We start from the raw sequence: 24,604 nt of genomic DNA, 5'->3' as shown, positions 1-24,604 counted from the left end.
CTAGCCATTTTGTATATTACCACGTGACCTGCTATCTCTTAAACTGGAGGGGGGGGATCCACTTGAATCCAACAAAACCAGTAATTTTTTTTTTCTATTATATATACATCATTTTCTATAAAATTAAGTGTAGACTTTATAATTAAAACAAAAAATGTTATTCATACTAAAAAAAAAAAAACGCTTAGTCATGTCACGTGACGTGACGTCAACATCCACTAATGGCGAACAATTGTACCTATTTACTATGCCTCCCCACGGGACAGAGTTAGACACCAGGGTCGTTTTTTAACGTGGAGAAAAGGTACAAAAATAAAAATTGTCTCAGTCGTGGAGGATTTCTCCTCCACCGAAAGAGAACAAGAAATAGAAGTGCAGCATCTGAAGAACAGATACTACACTTTGATCTTGACCAAAAGGCCAAGAATGCGAACAATTGTAAATAACAACTTTTTTCACAAAACCAACACCGTCTTTCTTTTTTTTCTCTCTCTTTCTCTCTCTCACCCACTTACTCTTCCCTCTCTCTCACCCTCTTTCTCTTGACGTCACACCACTGTTAAACTGTGGGGGGGGGGAACACATTCCCAGGCATTATCTCCTATAGATGCACATTTTATTAGAAATTCAGCTTTCAAAATATTAGACGATAATAAAAATATAAAACCAACACCCTCTTTCTCTTTTCTCTCTCTCTCACCAACTTACTCTTCTCTCTCTCTCACCCTCTTTCTCTTGACCTCCTACTACTGTTAAACTGTGTGTGTGTGGGGGGGGGAAGAGGCAGCTTGAAAACCAACAAAAACAGTGCACAGTTTCCCAAGCATTTGGGGTGGGAAGGGGGGGAAGAAGCCGAGCGCACAGTTTCGTGTGAGAGAGAGAGAACAATTCTCAACCTATATACTCAACAAATTTTTTATCTACAGATTTGAAAGTTTGTATATAGGGTATTCAGACATATGGAAATATATCTAGCATAATCTATCTATTATATCTATAAAAGTGAAAATGTGTGTGTGTGTGAGGTAGCCAGAGAGAGAGAGCGAGAGAGAGAGAGAGAGAGAGAGAGAGAGAGAGAGAGAGAGAGACAACAATTCTCAACCTATATATTCAATACATTTTTTATCTACAGATTTGAAAATTTGTATATAGGGTATTCAGACATATGGAAATATATCTAGCATAATCTATCTATTATATCTATAAAAGTGAAAATGTGTGTGTGTGTGTGTGTATGCGTAAGAGAGAGAGAGAACAATTCTCAACCTATATACTCAACGTATTTTTATCTACGGATTTTAAACTTTGTATATAGGGTATTCAGACATATAGAAATATATCTAGCATAATCTATACATTATATCTATAAAAGTGAGAATGTGAGTGTGTGAGAGAGAGAGAACAATTCTCAACCTATATATTCAACAAATTTTTTACCTACAGATTTGAAAATTTGTATATTGGGTATTCAGACATATGGAAATATATCTAGCATAATCGATCTATTATATCTATAAAAGTCAGAATGTTTGCGTGTGGTTGTGTGTGTAAGGTTGCGAGAGAGAGAGAGAGAACAATTCTCAACCTATCTATTCAATAAATTTGTTATCTACAGATTTGACCATTTGTATATAGGGTATTCAGACATATGGAAATATATCCAGCATAATCTATCTATTATATCCATAAAAGTGAGAATGTGTGCGTGAGAGAGAGAGAGAGAGAGAGAGAGTAAGTACAATTCTCACCCTATATATTCAACAAATTTTTTATCTACCGATTATAAAATTTGTATATAGGGTATTCAGACATATGGAAATATATCTAGCATAATCTATCTATTATATCTAGAAAAGTGAGAATGTGTGTGAAAGAGAGAGAGAGAAGAGAGAGAGAGAGAACAATTCTCAACCTATATATTCAACTAATTTTTATGTACAGATCTGAAAATTTGTATACAGGGTATTCAGACATATGGAAATATATCTAGCATAATCTATTATATCTATAAAAGGTAGAATGTGTGTGTGTGTTTGTGAGTGAGTGAGTGAGTGAGTGAGTGAGAGAGAGAGAGAGAGAGAACAATTCTCAACCTATATACTCAACAAATTTTGTATCTACAGATTTGATAATTTGTATATAGGGTATTCAGACATAAGGAAATATATCTAGCATAATCTATCTATTATATCTATAAAAGTGAGAATGTGTGTGAAAGAGAGAGAGAGAGAACAATTCTCAACCTATATATTCAACAAATTCTATCTTTACAGATTTGAAAATTTGTATATAGGGTATTCAGACATTTGGAAATATATCTAGCATAATCTATTATATCTATAAAAGTGAGAATGTGTGTGTGAGAGAGAGAGAAAGAACAATTCTCAACCTATATACTCAACAAATTTTTTATCTACAGATTTAAAAATTTGTATATAGGGTATTCAGACATATAGAAATATATCTAGCATAACCTATCTATTATATCTATAAAATGACCATGTGTGTGTGTGTGTGAGAGAGAGAGAGAGTCAGAGAGAGAGAGAGAACAATTTTCAGCTTGTGTGTGTGTGAGAAAGAGAGAGAGAGAGAAAGAGAGGAAGGAAAATTCTCACCCTATATATTCAACAAATTTTTTATCTACATATTAGAAAATTTGGATATAGGGTATTCAGACGTATGGAAATATATCTAGCATAATCTATCTATTATATCTATAAAAGTGAGAATGTGTGTGTGAGAGAGAGAGAGAAAGAGAGAGAGAGAGAACAATTCTCAACCTATATATTCAACTAATTTTTTATCTACGGATTTGAAAATGTGTATATTGGGTATTCAGACATATGTAAATATATCTGGCATAATCTATGTATTATATCTATAAAAGTGTGAATGTGAGTGATGGAAAGAGCAAAAAATTCTCAACCTATATAACCTATAAAAGTGAGAATATGTGTGAGAGAGAGAGAGAGAGAGAACAATTCTCAACCTATATATTCCACACATTTTTGGGCACAGATTTGGAAATTTGTATATAGGGTAGGCAGACATATAGAAATATATCTAGCATAATCTATCTATTATATCTATAAAAGTGAGAACTTGTGTGTGTGTGTGTGTGTGAGAGAGAGAGAGAACAATTCTTAACCTACATACTCAACAAATTTTTTACCTACAGTTTAGAAAATTTGTATATAGGGTATTCAGACATATGGAAATATATCTAGCATAATCTATCTATTATAACTACAAAAGTTAGAATGTGTGTGTGAGAGAGAGAGAGAGAGAGAGAACAATTCTAAACCTATATATTCAACAAATTTTTTATCTACGGATTTGAAACTTTGTATATAGGGTATTCAGACATATGGAAATATATCTAGCATAATCTATCTATTTTATCTATAAAAGTGAGAATGCGTGTGTGTGAGATAGCGAGAGAGAGAGAGAGAAAAAGAGAGAGATAAAAATTCTCAACCTATACATTCAACAAATTTTTTATCCACAGATTTGAACATTTGTATATAGGGTGTTCAGACATATAGAAATATATCTAGCATAATCTATCTATTATATGTATAAAAGTGAGAATGTGTGTGTGTGTGAGAGAGAGGACAATTGTCAACCTATGTATACAACAAATTTTTTATCTACAGATTTCAAAATTTGTATATTGGGCATTCAGACATATTTCAATATATCTGGCATAATCTGTCTATTATATCTATAAAAGTGAGAATGTGTGTGATAGAGAGAGAGAGAACAATTCTCAACCTATATACTCAACAAATTTTTTATCTACAGATTTGAAAATTTGTATATAGGGTATTCAGACATATGGAAATATATCTAGCATAATCTATTATATCTATAAAAGTGAGAATGTGTGTGTGTGTGTGAGAGAGAGAGAGAGAGAGAGAGAGAACAATTCTCAACCCATATACTCAACAAATTCTTTATCTACAGATTTTAAAATTTGTATATAGAGTATTCATACAAATAGAAATATATCTAGGATAATCTTTCTATTATATCTATAAAAGTGAGAATGTGTGTGTGTGTGAGCGAGAGAGAGAGAGAGAGAGAGAGAACAGTTCTCAACCTATACATTCAACAAATTTTTATATATAGGGTATTCAGAAATATCGAAATATATCTAGCATAATCTATTATATCATTAAAAGTTAGAATGTGTGTGTGTGAGAGATAGAGAGAACAATTCTCAACCTATGCACTCTACAAATTTTTTATCTACAAATTAGAAAATTTGTATATAGGGTATTCACACATATGGAAATATATCTAGCATAATCTATCTATTATATCTATAAAAGTTAGAATGTGTGTGTGAGGTAGCCAGAGAGAGAGAGAGAGAGAGTAAGAACAATTTTCAACCTATATATTCAACAAATATTTGATCTACAGATTAGAAAATTTGTATATAGGGTATTCAGACATATGGAAATATATCTAGCATAATCTATCTATTATATCTCTAAAATTGAGAATGTGTGTGTGAGAGAGAGAGAGAGAACAATTTTCAACCTATATACTCAACAAATTTTTTTATCTACAGATTTGAAAATTTGTATATAGGGTATTCAGACATATGGAAATATATCTAGAGTAATCTATCTATTATATCTATAAAAGTGAGAATGCGTGTGTGTGTGTGAGAGAGAGCGACACAGAACAATTCTCAACCTATATATTCAACAAATTTTTTATGTACAGATCTGAAATATCACATTTGTATAGAAGTAGAAATCTTGATACCTACTCTGATACCTAATAAAAGAAAGGACACTCTTTAGGGCGGATTTTGATTATAACAAGTCACTAATTAGAAATTATAATAAACATTCTAATAATTTAAGAATTTTACCAAAATAAAATTGCATGGTAATCACCCAATTTCTGCCACAAAATTTTGATTGGCAGAACTCATAAACATAAAATATATATTTTCTAATTTCATCTTTTTTTTTTCTTTTTACATAATCTGGTTTGATGTTTTCCCAAATATTCAAATCACTATATTTTGCTGCTTAATATCAAATACAGCAACTGAGTTATTTTTATGCATCAAACAATTACATTTTCTCATTCATCCAAACTAATCACTGAACATCAATTTCATATTTTCTTCACTAAAATATTACTGTGCTTGATGTCATCAAGTGGAGCGGATCATTTTTTTTTCATTTGTTCACACATTTTTCCAATTTATATATATTTTAAAGATTCTTAGCCTATGTCATTGCATACCAATCTGTTTATTAAAAGTTAAGGTTCACTGTAAACACATATGTTACACCAAAATAAAAACGCTTCAGATAATGTCTTGATATTCAATTCAGTTTCTCACATGACATCTTATGAAGTTAGTAGAAATGTTACAGACTTTTGAATCTCAAACACTTTCAATACTGTGCACTGATATTTTCTTTTTTGCAATATAAGCACATTCATGATTTTTTTTACAAACGTTAAAAACTTTCACATTGTGTAGCAATATACTGAAACAATTATAAAAATATTTGTTTTTATTTTGAATGATGCAGGGCATCTGAAGAGAGATTTTTCTAACAAAATGAAAGTATAATTTTTAGCAATAGGTATCTAGAAAAAGGCCACTACATATGTTATAAGTTCCAAATTTCCACAACCTGGCAAATACTGGTACATGCTAGCAAATTTAGATTTGCAATTACAAAATATGATTCTAATTTTTTCCTTTGCTCTTTATTCTAACACTACACTAAGTTTACTGTGTTATTTCGCTACAGTTGATATTGTGTAGAACAATAAGAAAATCATAGTGAACAATGCATTCAACAAAATTTCACACACATTTCTAGATACCTATATCTAATAAGTTCAAAAGAAAGGACACACTTAGGGAGGTATTTTGGTGGTCAAGTCACTAAAAAGAGATTAGCTGGTTTCCCGGCATAGCCCAGGATATAATAAAGATTGACTGAAATACATGTTCTAGCTGGTTTCTAGGCGTTGCCAGGGATGTAATATAGACACATTATGTTGTATATTACCTGTTCTCTTCTCCCTAAGGTAAAACAATTTCATATACATGCTGTAAATTACCTATGCTAGGGATAAAACATGAACAATATCAGTCCTAGGGTAGATAAAACAAATAATACATAGAGATGAAAGATTCCTCTCCCCTAAGAATCAAACATATGTTCAATATCTGCTTTTGTTTTTTCATTGTTTATACGGTCCCGAGCAACGCCGGGTAGCCCTGCTAGTCTTCTATATATATAAAAGGCAAAAATCGGTGTGTATGTATGTATGTATGTATGTATGTATGTTTGTTTGTAACGCTAAAACTTTTGAAAGACGGAACCAGAGTTGACAAATTTGGTATCATATTGCACCTTGATCACCCGGATGACAAATATCGAAATTTCACGTCAAACGGACCAGTAGAAAGGGGTCAACTGATCGTTTTTCTCCTAGGGGGGCCCCAAAAAAACCCTGTCATTTTAACGTTATTCAATACGTGTCACGTGACGTGACGTCAGCTCAAACTTTTGACAGACACAACCAAAGTTGACAAATTATGTATCATATTGAACCTTGATCACCCGCATGACAAATATCGAAATTCCACACCAAACGGACCATTAAAAGGGGGTGAACTGATCATTTCTCTCCTAGGGGGGCCCCAAAAAAAACCTGTCATTTTAATGTTAATATTACATAATCCAAAAACGCTTAGTCATGTCACGTGACGTGACGTCAACATCCAGTAATGGCGAACAAATGTAAACAAACACTTTGTTTTACCGATACTTTTGTAATTTCTCTTCTGCTTTGTTCTAGAGATTATTAAACTCCATGACAATGTCTCCAACGTATTTAACTGGTTAAAAATAGTATTTATACAAGAGTTTTAACGAAAAATATCAGGAAAAAATGTACAGGAATAAAAAAAAATTCAGCTTTCAAAATATTCGTCGATAAAAAAACCGATCTTTATATTTACGCTAGCCATTTTGTATATTACCACGTGACCTGCTATCTCTTAAACTGGAGGGGGGGATCCACTTGAATCCAACAAAACCAGTAATTTTTTTTTTCTATTATATATACATCATTTTCTATAAAATTAAGTGTAGACTTTATAATTAAAACAAAAAATGTTATTCATACTAAAAAAAAAAAACGCTTAGTCATGTCACGTGACGTGACGTCAACATCCACTAATGGCGAACAATTGTACCTATTTACTATGCCTCCCCACGGGACAGAGTTAGACACCAGGGTCGTTTTTTAACGTGGAGAAAAGGTACAAAAATAAAAATTGTCTCAGTCGTGGAGGATTTCTCCTCCACCGAAAGAGAACAAGAAATAGAAGTGCAGCATCTGAAGAACAGATACTACACTTTGATCTTGACCAAAAGGCCAAGAATGCGAACAATTGTAAATAACAACTTTTTTCACAAAACCAACACCGTCTTTCTTTTTTTTTCTCTCTCTTTCTCTCTCTCACCCACTTACTCTTCCCTCTCTCTCACCCTCTTTCTCTTGACGTCACACCACTGTTAAACTGTGGGGGGGAGGAACACATTCCCAGGCATTATCTCCTATAGATGCACATTTTATTAGAAATTCAGCTTTCAAAATATTAGACGATAATAAAAATATAAAACCAACACCCTCTTTCTCTTTTCTCTCTCTCTCACCAACTTACTCTTCACTCTCTCTCACCCTCTTTCTCTTGACCTCCTACTACTGTTAAACTGTGTGTGTGTGTGGGGGGGGAAGAGGCAGCTTGAAAACCAACAAAAACAGTGCACAGTTTCCCAAGCATTTGGGGTGGGAAGGGGGGGAAGAAGCCGAGCGCACAGTTTCGTGTGAGAGAGAGAGAACAATTCTCAACCTATATACTCAACAAATTTTTTATCTACAGATTTGAAAGTTTGTATATAGGGTATTCAGACATATGGAAATATATCTAGCATAATCTATCTATTATATCTATAAAAGTGAAAATGTGTGTGTGTGTGAGGTAGCCAGAGAGAGAGAGAGAGAGAGAGAGAGAGAGAGAGAGAGAGAGACAACAATTCTCAACCTATATATTCAATACATTTTTTATCTACAGATTTGAAAATTTGTATATAGGGTATTCAGACATATGGAAATATATCTAGCATAATCTATCTATTATATCTATAAAAGTGAAAATGTGTGTGTGTGTGTGTGTGTGTGTGTGCGTAAGAGAGAGAGAGAACAATTCTCAACCTATATACTCAACGTATTTTTATCTACGGATTTTAAACTTTGTATATAGGGTATTCAGACATATAGAAATATATCTAGCATAATCTATACATTATATCTATAAAAGTGAGAATGTGAGTGTGTGAGAGAGAGAGAACAATTCTCAACCTATATATTCAACAAATTTTTTACCTACAGATTTGAAAATTTGTATATTGGGTATTCAGACATATGGAAATATATCTAGCATAATCGATCTATTATATCTATAAAAGTCAGAATGTTTGCGTGTGGTTGTGTGTGTAAGGTTGCGAGAGAGAGAGAGAGAACAATTCTCAACCTATCTATTCAATAAATTTGTTATCTACAGATTTGACCATTTGTATATAGGGTATTCAGACATATGGAAATATATCCAGCATAATCTATCTATTATATCCATAAAAGTGAGAATGTGTGCGTGAGAGAGAGAGAGAGAGAGAGAGAGAGAGAGTAAGTACAATTCTCACCCTATATATTCAACAAATTTTTTATCTACCGATTATAAAATTTGTATATAGGGTATTCAGACATATGGAAATATATCTAGCATAATCTATCTATTATATCTAGAAAAGTGAGAATGTGTGTGAAAGAGAGAGAGAGAAGAGAGAGAGAGAGAACAATTCTCAACCTATATATTCAACTAATTTTTATGTACAGATCTGAAAATTTGTATACAGGGTATTCAGACATATGGAAATATATCTAGCATAATCTATTATATCTATAAAAGGTAGAATGTGTGTGTGTGTGTGTGAGTGAGTGAGTGAGTGAGTGAGTGAGTGAGTGAGTGAGAGAGAGAGAGAGAGAGAGAGAGAACAATTCTCAACCTATATACTCAACAAATTTTGTATCTACAGATTTGATAATTTGTATATAGGGTATTCAGACATAAGGAAATATATCTAGCATAATCTATCTATTATATCTATAAAAGTGAGAATGTGTGTGAAAGAGAGAGAGAGAGAACAATTCTCAACCTATATATTCAACAAATTCTATCTTTACAGATTTGAAAATTTGTATATAGGGTATTCAGACATTTGGAAATATATCTAGCATAATCTATTATATCTATAAAAGTGAGAATGTGTGTGTGAGAGAGAGAGAAAGAACAATTCTCAACCTATATACTCAACAAATTTTTTATCTACAGATTTAAAAATTTGTATATAGGGTATTCAGACATATAGAAATATATCTAGCATAACCTATCTATTATATCTATAAAATGACCATGTGTGTGTGTGTGTGAGAGAGAGAGAGAGAGTCAGAGAGAGAGAGAGAACAATTTTCAGCTTGTGTGTGTGTGAGAAAGAGAGAGAGAGAAAGAGAGGAAGGAAAATTCTCACCCTATATATTCAACAAATTTTTTATCTACATATTAGAAAATTTGGATATAGGGTATTCAGACGTATGGAAATATATCTAGCATAATCTATCTATTATATCTATAAAAGTGAGAATGTGTGTGTGAGAGAGAGAGAAAGAGAGAGAGAGAGAACAATTCTCAACCTATATATTCAACTAATTTTTTATCTACAGATTTGAAAATGTGTATATTGGGTATTCAGACATATGTAAATATATCTGGCATAATCTATGTATTATATCTATAAAAGTGTGAATGTGAGTGATGGAAAGAGCAAAAAATTCTCAACCTATATAACCTATAAAAGTGAGAATATGTGTGAGAGAGAGAGAGAGAGAACAATTCTCAACCTATATATTCCACACATTTTTGGGCACAGAATATCTATAAAAGTGAGAACTTGTGTGTGTGTGTGTGTGTGAGAGAGAGAGAGAACAATTCTTAACCTACATACTCAACAAATTTTTTACCTACAGTTTAGAAAATTTGTATATAGGGTATTCAGACATATGGAAATATATCTAGCATAATCTATCTATTATAACTACAAAAGTTAGAATGTGTGTGTGAGAGAGAGAGAGAGAACAATTCTAAACCTATATATTCAACAAATTTTTTATCTACAGATTTGAAACTTTGTATATAGGGTATTCAGACATATGGAAATATATCTAGCATAATCTATCTATTTTATCTATAAAAGTGAGAATGCGTGTGTGTGAGATAGCGAGAGAGAGAGAGAGAAAAAGAGAGAGATAAAAATTCTCAACCTATACATTCAACAAATTTTTTATCCACAGATTTGAACATTTGTATATAGGGTGTTCAGACATATAGAAATATATCTAGCATAATCTATCTATTATATGTATAAAAGTGAGAATGTGTGTGTGTGTGAGAGAGAGGACAATTGTCAACCTATGTATACAACAAATTTTTTATCTACAGATTTCAAAATTTGTATATTGGGCATTCAGACATATTTTAATATATCTGGCATAATCTGTCTATTATATCTATAAAAGTGAGAATGTGTGTGATAGAGAGAGAGAGAACAATTCTCAACCTATATACTCAACAAATTTTTTATCTACAGATTTGAAAATTTGTATATAGGGTATTCAGACATATGGAAATATATCTAGCATAATCTATTATATCTATAAAAGTGAGAATGTGTGTGTGTGTGTGAGAGAGAGAGAGAGAGAGAGAACAATTCTCAACCCATATACTCAACAAATTCTTTATCTACAGATTTTAAAATGTGTATATAGAGTATTCATACAAATAGAAATATATCTAGGATAATCTTTCTATTATATCTATAAAAGTGAGAATGTGTGTGTGTGTGAGCGAGAGAGAGAGAGAGAGAGAACAGTTCTCAACCTATACATTCAACAAATTTTTATATATAGGGTATTCAGAAATATCGAAATATATCTAGCATAATCTATTATATCTTTAAAAGTTAGAATGTGTGTGTGTGAGAGATAGAGAGAACAATTCTCAACCTATGCACTCTACAAATTTTTTATCTACAAATTAGAAAATTTGTATATAGGGTATTCACACATATGGAAATATATCTAGCATAATCTATCTATTATATCTATAAAAGTTAGAATGTGTGTGTGAGGTAGCCAGAGAGAGAGAGAGAGAGAGTAAGAACAATTTTCAACCTATATATTCAACAAATATTTGATCTACAGATTAGAAAATTTGTATATAGGGTATTCAGACATATGGAAATATATCTAGCATAATCTATCTATTATATCTCTAAAATTGAGAATGTGTGTGTGAGAGAGAGAGAACAATTTTCAACCTATATACTCAACAAATTTTTTTATCTTCAGATTTGAAAATTTGTATATAGGGTATTCAGACATATGGAAATATATCTAGAGTAATCTATCTATTATATCTATAAAAGTGAGAATGCGTGTGTGTGTGAGAGAGAGCGACACAGAACAATTCTCAACCTATATATTCAACAAATTTTTTATGTACAGATCTGAAATATCACATTTGTATAGAAGTAGAAATCTTGATACCTACTCTGATACCTAATAAAAGAAAGGACACTCTTTAGGGCGGATTTTGATTATAACAAGTCACTAATTAGAAATTATAATAAACATTCTAATAATTTAAGAATTTTACCAAAATAAAATTGCATGGTAATCACCCAATTTCTGCCACAAAATTTTGATTGGCAGAACTCATAAACATAAAATATATATTTTCTAATTTCATCTTTTTTTTTTCTTTTTACATAATCTGGTTTGATGTTTTCCCAAATATTCAAATCACTATATTTTGCTGCTTAATATCAAATACAGCAACTGAGTTATTTTTATGCATCAAACAATTACATTTTCTCATTCATCCAAACTAATCACTGAACATCAATTTCATATTTTCTTCACTAAAATATTACTGTGCTTGATGTCATCAAGTGGAGCGGATCATTTTTTTTCCATTTGTTCACACATTTTTCCAATTTATATATATTTTAAAGATTCTTAGCCTATGTCATTGCATACCAATCTGTTTATTAAAAGTTAAGGTTCACTGTAAACACATATGTTACACCAAAATAAAAACGCTTCAGATAATGTCTTGATATTCAATTCAGTTTCTCACATGACATCTTATGAAGTTAGTAGAAATGTTACAGACTTTTGAATCTCAAACACTTTCAATACTGTGCACTGATATTTTCTTTTTTGCAATATAAGCACATTCATGATTTTTTTTACAAACGTTAAAAACTTTCACATTGTGTAGCAATATACTGAAACAATTATAAAAATATTTGTTTTTATTTTGAATGATGCAGGGCATCTGAAGAGAGATTTTTCTAACAAAATGAAAGTATAATTTTTAGCAATAGGTATCTAGGAAAAGGCCACTAGATATGTTATAAGTTCCAAATTTCCACAACCTGGCAAATACTGGTACATGCTAGCAAATTTAGATTTGCAATTACAAAATATGATTCTAATTTTTTCCTTTGCTCTTTATTCTAACACTACACTAAGTTTACTGTGTTATTTCGCTACAGTTGATATTGTGTAGAACAATAAGAAAATCATAGTGAACAATGCATTCAACAAAATTTCACACACATTTCTAGATACCTATATCTAATAAGTTCAAAAGAAAGGACACACTTAGGGAGGTATTTTGGTGGTCAAGTCACTAAAAAGAGATTAGCTGGTTTCCCGGCATAGCCCAGGATATAATAAAGATTGACTGAAATACATGTTCTAGCTGGTTTCTAGGCGTTGCCAGGGATGTAATATAGACACATTATGTTGTATATTACCTGTTCTCTTCTCCCTAAGGTAAAACAATTTCATATACATGCTGTAAATTACCTATGCTAGGGATAAAACATGAACAATATCAGTCCTAGGGTAGATAAAACAAATAATACATAGAGATGAAAGATTCCTCTCCCCTAAGAATCAAACATATGTTCAATATCTGCTTTTGTTTTTTCATTGTTTATACGGTCCCGAGCAACGCCGGGTAGCCCTGCTAGTCTATATATATAAAAGCCAAACGTCTGTGTGTATGTATGTATGTTTGTTTGTAACGCTAAAACTTTTGAAAGACGGAACCAAACTTGACAAATTTGGTATCATATCGAAGCCCCATCACCCGGATGACAAATATCGAAATTTCACGTCAAACGGACCACTAGAAGTTGGTCAACTAATCAGTTATCTTCTAGGGGGCCCCCAAAAAAACTGTCATTATCTATATATATAAAAGACAAATGTTTGTTTGTAACGCTAAAACTTGAGATGAAAGATTCCTCTCCCCTAAGAATAAAACATATGTTCAATATCTGCTTCTGTTTTTTCATTGTTTATACGGTCCCGAGCAACGCCGGGTAGCCCTGCTAGTCTCTATATATAAAAGCCAAACGTCTGTGTATATGTATGTATGTTTGTTTGTAACGCTAAAACTTTTGAAAGACGGAACCAAACTTGACAAATTTGGCATCATATCGAAGCCCCATCACCCGGATGACAAATATCGAAATTTCACGTCAAACGGACCACTAGAAGTCGGTCAACTGATCAGTTATCTTCTAGGGGGCCCCAAAAAAACCTGTCATTATCTATATATATAAAAGACAAATGTTTGTTTGTAACGCTAAAACTTGAGATGAAAGATTCCTCTCCCCTAAGAATAAAACATATGTTCAATATCTGCTTTTGTTTTTTCATTGTTTATACGGTCCCGGGCAACGCCGGGTAGCCCTGCTATATTGTAAATATATATATATGTATATATATATATTTAGTAAAATGATTGATAATTTATAATTAAAATAAAAAATCGGTTTCATAAGGAAGCACAAACAAAATCAATAAATTGTACGATCGTTTCGGAAACAATGTTTTTATTGAGATAGACAATAAGTCTTGGACAATAATTTTATATTGACTTAGGGTGGTTTGATTCATTACGGACATATAGTACAGATTGGTTTGGTTTATGATAGGGTTCAAAAGTAGAGTTTTAAAAATTTAAGGTTATGTTTAAGAAATTAATTATTTTTATTAGGGTTAATTTTTATAGTAAGTCCATAATTTCTAAAGAATTTATGCAATTCATGAATGCTTTGACGATGATACTTACGACTTTTAGAAGGCGTACCATTAAAAAGTATATATATATATTTTGTTATTTTTTTTTAATATTCTTTCTTAACCTTACACTTCAACCAGGTTTTATTTTATTTTCATTTTTAATTTTAATTTTATTTTCATTATATCTTACTTTGTGTATCAACATAAAAAATAACATATTTCTGTTATATTTTAATTATTTTCCGGATACATCTGCTTTACTTAAAAAAACATATTCTTGTTTAATGTTTGGTGTCTTTAAAAAAACACCCAATATTTTTGCTAATGAGGAGACTTTGTTTCAAAAAACTATATGATAAAATTATCGTCCAAGACAATCTATCCCAATAAAAACATCGATTCCGAAACGATCGTACAATTTATTTATTTTGTTTGTTCTCCTATGTGAAACCGATTTTTAATTTTTAATTTTAAGTATAAATTATCAATCATCTTACTCAATATTAAAATAGTTCTAGGATATATATACCTATCGAGCTTATTATATATCTACATTACAACGAGCACTGTTTTCTTTTATTTTAATTGTATTAATGAATTTACTAATGCATTAAAGTATACACTGCTCTTACGACTGTTGTTCTAATCTAATATATATATATGTGTGTGTGTGTATGTGTGTGTGTGTGTGTGTGTGTGTGTGTGTGTATGTGTGAGTGATTTTATAAAACCTGTGGAGTCATATCAAGTAGTGGACAAGTAATACATGGAAACGAGTGAGAAAATAGGCAGAGAGTATATAAAAAATGCATTTCTTTGATACATCTAGTTAGTTTTCTTCAATTACCCGCAAATACGATGTCCTTGCCGTCTACCATTGTAATATTGGCGACCCTGTTCTATGTCTTTCTTTCACGTCATTTGTATATCAACCCAATCCAATTACATTGGCATACGTGACACTTCAACTCCCGCAAAGTGGCCAGTTTTAGGGGATGGGAATGTGGCAAAAGTGGGGAACGGCGTTCATTTCCTCAGTCAGGAAAAAGTGTAAACCATTGTGGTTTTCTCTCAAGCCCCTGTGATCGCACATCTACGCCTGGCTAATAGTATAAAAACTGGGTAATAAACAGACTATCTACTACTTAAGCAGTTTAGGTTTGCAAACCTTTAATTTGTTGGAGTCACCAGCTCTAGGAATGTGGTCGACCAGGACTGAAGAGCCCTTCCTCAATTGGCAATGCCAAGTCGTATGGGGTAAATAGCACAGGTTTAGCTTAAAGTTGTCCTTCTCATACACGGCTGACCTGAGCAGATATACGGTTTCATCAACACCGAGAGATTATCCCAGTGCCCGGGTCTTACACCAAGTATTTCTGCAACCCTGCATGGGTAGTTAATATTCATTGGGTTGGTTACGAAACGTTATATATCTACTGAAAATTTACACTCCTCCCAAATTGTAAATGCCATTATTATAATTTCCATTTCGGTGTTACTCGAAAAGGGGTAAGTAAAAGTCATGCGGTGGAAGCAACTAAATTTGCAACGAATTAATCGGAGAGAGAAAAGTTAATGCATGTTAAACAATATTTATTTATATTTTAGTTTAGAATAGAATAGCATTTTAAGGTATGACTCAATTGGTAATAGGAATTTAAATAAAATTTGACGCAGGAGCTCTGAATATTTGAGACGATAAGAGGTTCTAATGACATCTATCTATTAAATATAAATTATAGTAGCGATATATCTAAGATTTGAAAATAAAATTCAGTACAAGTGTGACTAGCAGTAAAGTATAAACCGGTGAATTCAATGTTTATAATTACGTATGAATAGAAACCTGGACAAATTTATAGTAGATACGAGCATATAGAAGTTGTAGATATTATGTATATTACTTAAATAAATATTTCCTGGCTTCTAACGTTTAAGGATACCCCCTCCCGATCATAAAATGTCGATATGTATTTGGCATAGCCATGAATATCGGCTCAATGTTTTAAATTAATTTGAATTAGAGGAAATGGTCTGAGCTTAGGTATACAATATGATATAAGTGTAAATTAGGATTTAAAGAGGGTGTGTGTGTGTGTGCGTGTGTGTGTGCGCGTGTGTGTGCGTGTGTGTGTGAGTGTGTGGGGGTGTAGTGTCACGAATAGGCTCCTATACGGTTGACTATTTAAAAAAAACTGATTACATATAATGATAGATATATCGAGACACAGGAAGGGGTATGTTTGATCTGGCAGAACGGTGGTTCATTAAAATTGTGGGGTCTGCGTTCGTGCCTGGTCCACAAAGTATGGAAATAAAAAAAAAAATTAATTAAAAACAAACGTATACAGGTTTTTTTTATATAGATTTACATAATAATACTTTGATAAGTATGTTTTAACTTAAATAGGGATGGTATGATAAAATTGTGGGTCTGCATTCGCGCCTGACCCCCATAGAATTAAATAGGCACACACTTTAATAAGGATTTTCATATCTATCTGTGTAAGTATACTTTGATAATTATGTTTCAGTTTGAAGAAATATGGTATAATAAAATTATGGGTGTTCGTTCGCACCTGGCGTCCATAGAATGGAAATATGTCACACAGTTTAACAAGGTTTTGTAATATAGATCCACAGAATATTGTGATAAGTGTTTCAGTGTGAACAGATTTGGTATAATAAATTATGGGGTTTATCTATTTTATTTTTACTTTCATCATAGTTTGCTTTGGTTTTGATACCCCAAATTCAACCCAAATTTACAACCCTTTCTTTTCATAACCTATCATACTTCCATAAATCAGAGCCAATTTTCTGTAGGCTGTTTTTGAACCCAGTTAACGACGGGTACTTTTGCTAGTAAAATAAAAAAAAGAAAAACTCTGATAGTAGATGTAATTGTAGGTGGGTTAAATTGACGGGGAGGATAAGATGGGTAGGAACGAGCAAGACATGTTTTAAAACGACCACTAATAAATAAATGCTAGCTTTTTCTCCTTCTTTTTCTTTTCTTCCAACTTCCCATTCTTTCTTTTCTTATTCTTCTCTTTTCTCTACTCTTACCTTATTCTCCCCTTACGTCTCTTCCTTTTTCTTCCCTATCCCTTTATAGATCTATATGCGTTTGAGAGTGGTGAAACCGGAAATGAGCAAGAGGGAATGAGGGATGTATACCTTCCAACCACGGCAAAATACGGATCATTTTAAAACCATTTTATAATAGATTGGCCCAGGTAAAATTGAAAACATTTTATCGCATTAAAAAGCTCATAAAATTCATACTCCTTTTATTTGACCCGCTAGTATATTCAGGATTTAAGACGGACAAGCTGTAAGTATTAAAACTAGATGACTGATCATGCGTACAGCAGAGGGACAACATATTGCTGCTTATGTTTAACGTTTACCATTGCTTGCAAGCAATGTTAAACGCCAATCTAATATTAGATACACGTATTTATATATTGATATATTTCTCGCTTAACCAACAATGCAAGGTGACCTGTTGGGTCTTCTATTTCTCTATTTTCCTATTCTATTCAATTGAAGATCAACCTTGCGATTTTTGGATTTCTACACGAATTGAGACAACAATTCTTACGAATTTTAGTAGCATAAAATTCTTATTCCAACTAAATTTATTACTTCACTGGATTTTTAATGCTGACTATTAGATTATTTTTAACGAATTCTCTTTCGCGTTTCGGATTACTATTGAAAGAGTCTACAAACACACTACAACGTTATTCCCGGTTTGTTTTTGTTCTTTTTAACATGTCCTACATTTTTTCAATGTTTTTCACCCGTCCTTCACATGTTTTTATACGGACATGAATATTTTGCAATTCAGGATTATCGCATCTGATAGTTTCATTTAATGCCGAAACCAGCAAATTCTAGCAGAGCTACAATTAGAATTTGCTAATTTCTTTCAATCGTCTGACGAGAAGAATAACAAATATAGCATTCTTTGAATCTTCGCGGAACAAAGACTTGAAAATTGTTTTCGGGAGTATCTTATCAAAGTATTACATTTAATTGTAAAGTAAACTTTTCTCATATATATATATATATATATATATATATATATATATATATATATATATATATAAGGCTAAACGTCTGTGTGTGTGTTTGGTCACGAATAGGCTCCTATATGGTTGACTATTATAGAATCTGATCACATATAATGATAGAAGGTGTATCGAGACACAGTAATGGGTATGTTTGAACTTGCATAATGATGATTCATTAAAATTGTGAGGTCTGCGTACGCGCCTGGCACACAAAGTATGGAAATAAAAAATTTAAAAATGAAAATAAAACGTTTACAAGGGTGTTTGATATAGATGTACATAATAATACTTTGATAAGTATGTTTTAACTTAAATAGTGATGGTATGATAAAATAGTAAGGTCTGCGTTAGCGCCTGGCCTCCATAGAATGGGAATAGGCACAAACTTTAATAAAGACTTTTCATATTTATCTGCGTAAGTATACTTTGATAATTATGTTGCAGTTTGAAGAAATATGGTATTATAAAATTATGGGTGTTCGTTCGCGCCTGACCTCCAGCGAATGGAAAAATGTCACAAAATTTAACAAGGTCTTTAATATAGATCCACAGAATATTGTGATAAGTGTTTCAATGTGAACAGGTATGGTATAATAAATTATGGAGTTTATCTATTTTATTTTTACTTTCATTATATTTTGCTTTGGTTTTGATACCCCCAAATTCGAAGCTATCTCTTTACAACCCTTCCTTTTCATAACCTATCATACTTCCATAAATCAGAGTCCATTTTCTGTAGTCTATTTGTTAACCCAGTAAACGATGGGCTCTTTTGCTTATCTATAATATGAAGCTGAACGTGTCTCTGTGTGTCTGGTAACAAAAAGGCTCCTATGTGGTTGACTATTATAGAAAACTGATCACATATAATGATAGAAGATGTATTGAGACACAGCAACGGGTATGTTTGAGCTGGCATGATGATGATTCATTAAAATTGTGGGGTCTGCGTACGCGCCTGACGTCCATAGAATAGAAATATGTCACAATGTATTAAAAAGTTTTTTTTTATATATAGATCTACAGAATATTGTGATAAGTGTTTCAGTGTGAACAGGTATGGTATAATAAATTATGGGGTTTATCTATTTTATTTTTACTTCCATCATATTTCCTTGTGGTTTATATACTCCCGAATTCGGAGATATCTATTTACAACCCTTCATTTTCATAACCTATCATACTTTCATAAATCAGTTCATTTTCTGTAGACTGTTTTTGAACCCAGTCAACGACGCATACTTATATATATATATATATATATATATATATATATATATATATATATATATATATATAGTTGTCTCCGTGTTTGTGTGCCGTAACAATATAAACAATTATTTTTTATATTCCAGACCAAATTTATATGAATCAAATCCTAAGGAAACATGGAACTCAATAATTAAACCTTTAAATAGATATTTCGAAATTTTTAATGGTGGTATACATTTTGCATAACTGTTTTTTATGAAGATATACCGGGGCATGTATATTGATGTGGGGAGAGAGAAGTGAGAGGCATTTATACAGTTCTGTTGTGTCTTCGTAACACATATAGCGAGGAGAAGGAGGGGTGATCAGTTCTTTTAACACCGGAAGGGACGATACATTACATGATGGGGAGACACATTACTTAAGATAGGTTATACAAATTTCATTAAAGATGATTGCACATTACCTTTGTTGTAGTAAGATGACACGAAGACGGCAGTTACAAAAATATGAGATGTTCTTTTATTCCATTTGACCGGTCGAAATGATGATGATATCAAGGAATCCAAAGTCGTTTCTACATGTTTAATGTTCTAACCCTTCGCTTTTAAAGGGACACTCCTCTAACTGCCTTTGCTGACTGCGTCACTTCTTCGACTGAACCAGCACTTATGTTGTGTGTCTTTCAACGTGATCGACCTACGTAGCCTAAACATGCGTGGTTTGCACATTTTTCCAAACCATTTCTGCAGACGAAGAATTCTCACTAACCTATTTTTCGACTTAATTATTTTCAATATATTTTTAAATTTCTATTGTTCGTTCTTCTCTAGCTGTCCTTATTTTAATTCAGTTTTCATAAAAAGAATTGATCAATTAAAATTCCTTTTACAACAACATATCTAAACTATTTCATGTGAAACTGAACAATGCGAAATTCCCTTTCTGAACCTTGCTTACAAAGTTCAAATCCCGGTCCATCCTATTCTCATTTTCACTTATCTAATATTTATCTTATTTACAAGAAAAGGGGTACATTTCTCGTAACATAAATAAATAATGTGAAAGTTTCGCTAGTCTCTATTTTTATGTCAGTTTCGAAGCAAAGAAAAACTAACATGTGTTTTTATGAAGTTTGAACAATAGAAGAACAATGCCCAACAGTAAAGAAAAATAATTCGTCATCTGAAATTGTTGGCAAAGATAAACGTCAATTGAAAATTTTGTAGCAATCTATGGGGACATTCGTTGCCAAAAAAAATCTATGCTAATGATTCCACTGTCGGAGTGATGTGCTGCAGGAAATACGAACCAGAGACGTATGGTAATTGCAGTTCAAACTTCATCTGTTTTAATAAACAATAATTTGGAATACAAACACTTTGCTGCTGTCAAGAGCAAGAGACTTGACATTGATTTTCGTGTGTGTTCATCTTGATAGCACATAATCAACAGTGAGAAATCATTGTTATGAAATTCATAAATTAACTGACAAGTTGCCCGGCATAGCTTGATCGTGAGATAAGCATAAATATGATATTTTAATTCATGCAGTTTATGTGTTTATTATTATAGAGACAATTCTCTATTATTTATTATATTGAACCTAAAATATAGTAGTCAGATACGAACTGTATATATATATATATATATATATATATATATATATATATATATATATATATATATATATATAGTGGCATCAGATTTTGCCGCCCGTGGCGGTCATAAAATTTGCTGCCTCCCCCTGCTGGCATATAATTGCCTATTGTCCCCTTCCCGCTGGGTTATAATTTACTACTGTTTTGTCTCCCCCCCGCTTGCATATAATTACATGTTTTGCCTCCCCCGCTGACATATGATTACTTGTTTCTGCGCCCCCCTACTGCTGGCATATGACAACCTGTTAAAACCTTCAACATTTCAAGAAACCTTTTAATTATTTATTTTCATTGAACTAAGGCTTACAAAATTATCCTTTTTAAATTCTAATTTAACAAATTCTTTTCAATAATTTGAATAATAATATGTATGAAAACATTAATCTGAAGGGAATTATGTAAACGTGTATATGAAACAAAAGAATCCAAATATTTTTCAAAATAAAAACGTATTCTTCAAATTATAAGAAAAATGTTAATTTAAATTAATTGGCTACACAAACAAATATAATGAATTTAAATTGGGGCACCTGAAAATGTTATGAAATTATAAAATCATTTTTATTTACTTTTTGTTGTTGTTTTTGTTGTTAAAGTCCGAATTTTCGCCAAATAACATGGCTGTCTCAAAGAAAGGACAGTCCGATGTAGTTTATTTTCTTTTTATTCATAATATTATTATTGAGAAGTCGAGCCTCTCGCTGACAAAACCCGTCTTGCATCAGAGCTTTTTAAAATCGTTGTGTGTAATCGCTCGGTTTAAGCGCAAAATTAAAGAAATGGAAAGGCACACATTTTAGAAACCATTTTTTAATCAATTTAAATATTTAAAATTTAATTTACTCATTTAAATGAGAACACTTGAAAACAAGAAAAAGATAAGAAATGATGAATCATTTTATTTACTTTTCTATTGTCGTTATTTCAGAATTTCGACAAAAAAAATGGTTGTATCAAGGAGAGGATGCCCGATGCAATTTTCTTTTCTTTTTCTTCATAATATAATTATTCCTAAGACGTCGAGCAACCCGAAGAGAAAAAAATCCGTGTGTGTAGTCGCTCGGTTTAAGCACGAAATTTAAGAAATTTGTTGTTAATAATGTGTCAACCCTTTTATAAATAGTTTTAATTTTTTAAATAAATGTATTTATGAATTGGAAATATGGCTATAAATTAATTTTTGTGAGAGAAATATCGCAACGCATCAAGTCGGTTGAAAATTAAAAAAAAAATACTTTTCGCGCTTTTTTTGGCAAAGTTACCAATAACTCAAAATTAAAATTAACTCTATCGAAAGGTTCCTTCTCTATGGAGAGGATTGCCAAATCTGTAAGCTCATTTTTGATCGAAGGCAGTTATTTATGAGCTACAGTTTCAGGAAAGAGCGCTCATACCTGGTAACGCTAATAGCTCGAGTACAGTAAAATGCGCAGCAAGATCATAATATTAGGGACGAGATCCCCAAAGTGGTATCTCTGTATAAAGTTACAAGTTGAGCAATATTAATATAATATTAAAATGATTTTCCATTTCAGAGACATTTTAGAACACTAACCAAAAATTATTATTTTTTCCATGGAAATAAATTATGTATGTTTTTTTTTTTTGGGGGGGGCGGTTTCTAAGCGATTACGCATAGTTTTCCAACCTTGCCAGTCAGACTTCGGATTAGTGAACATTTCAAAAATGTTAGAGTAAACTGGAAATGATGATTATTAGTCATTTTAGGTTTAATTGATGCACGACATTTTAAATTTAAAAATAATTAAACGGTAGTTTGCTTGAAGCATTGCTGCTAAAAGAATATATGGAAGTTTTAAAAAGCCATGAGCAATACGGAAAGGACCGGTGCCACAAGACGAAAGAAAAGAAAAACAAACAAACAAATTGACGGGTATGCTCGAATAGAGTAATGTCTAACTATTGTTTCATTTATCACTTCTCCCCTCATTACATAATTATTTGCAACCAAGTTACTGGTATGCTCGGTGTATATAAAGACCGTTAGTGGTATGGAACTTTGATTAATTCCGAGAGAAAATTTCTCCACTTTTCAAAAAGCAAACAAGAGTATATTCAAAATGGCAAAAGAGACTAGGACCGCAGATAGAGGTTAGAACCGCAGTGAGATGACTACTGAAATCTGGTGGTAACTGATAATAATTGTTTTGTTATTAATATTTACGAATATATCCGTCTATTTGTTTGTATTTTCTTTCTTTCCTCTTGTGGTCTCAGTCCTTATGCACTGCTCTCGGCTTATTAAAACTTCCATATATTCCTTTACCAGCAATGCTTTAAGCAACTAACATGTACTTTTATCCAGTGGCCTTAGCGAGACAGAGTTTGCACTTACCAAGTGTATATTCCAGATCCTGGAGAAACATGCAGGAACCAACTGCCAGATCCATTTCTGAAAAAGATGCCACAAAAACATTTTCCCAAACACAACCAAACATATACATCTACAAGATTAAAAATAATAAAATATGGCCCAAAAATATTAATACAAAAAATTATCCTCAGTTACCTACAGATTAAGGAAGTCACATCTAACCGCGCTTCTAACCTCTATCTGCGGTCCTAGTCGTTTTTTGCTATCTTGAATATTCTCCTGTTTTAGTTTTACAAAAATGAGGTACTTTCCCTGGAAATTAATTAAAGTTCCATACCACCAACGGACTTTATATAGGCTGTGTTTAAGTCCAATAAACTCAAATTTATCAAAAAATATAACCTCGGCGTTTTTACTTAATTGCGTATTATGAAAACTAAAGAGAATCAGTAGAAAAATACAGCGAAATAAGGTACATCACATGCATACATAATTATAATGAACCTTATTTCATTACGCAATATTTATATGGGTGGTTAAATGACAATATAAATTTAGCGCATTGATATGCTGAAATGTGAATAGAATAAAGAACATTTAATGAAGCTATAAACATCATGTATAAACCAGAGATTATATTACTCTCCTCACTTGTAACCGTTTTCTATGAAAAGCAACAATATTTCCATCCAATATTCATTCTTGTCTGTATGACTGAGTTTAATTCATTTTAACCGCTGTATCGATGGAACTAAGGCCGGGTTATACTTATCAGGCTATTGTTTTGCTTCCGATATATTTTCTTCATTAGGAAGTAACTTTATCGACGCATAAAATTCTGATTGCTTAATTTAATTATCCGTTATTTGTAAATTGATATTTTAGTTAAGCTAAGATTTTAACCTGTGCGATTCGAAGGCTAGTACTTTATGTAATGTTATTAAGTGTTTATTCTGGACGCATATTAATAGAGCAAGCGAGAAACTAAAGTAATGTGTTACATATAGAATTTTATTTCGAAAATTACTTTTCGAATCCGT

General features: G+C 32.0%; 2 pseudogenes; both read right to left on the bottom strand.

The window, feature by feature from the left end:
- Positions 1 to 299: 299 nt before the first annotated feature.
- Positions 300 to 433, bottom strand: LOC145246303 (U2 spliceosomal RNA; annotated as a pseudogene).
- Positions 434 to 7,310: 6,877 nt separating this feature from the next.
- Positions 7,311 to 7,444, bottom strand: LOC145246302 (U2 spliceosomal RNA; annotated as a pseudogene).
- Between the last annotated feature and the right edge of the window lie 17,160 nt (positions 7,445 to 24,604).

This window comes from Euprymna scolopes, chromosome 23 (genome assembly GCF_053919585.1).
Source record: "Euprymna scolopes isolate OS-2025 chromosome 23, ASM5391958v1, whole genome shotgun sequence".
In the NCBI taxonomy this organism is placed as follows: domain Eukaryota; kingdom Metazoa; phylum Mollusca; class Cephalopoda; order Sepiida; family Sepiolidae; genus Euprymna; species Euprymna scolopes.
This window is presented reverse-complemented; position numbering and strand designations above follow the sequence as displayed.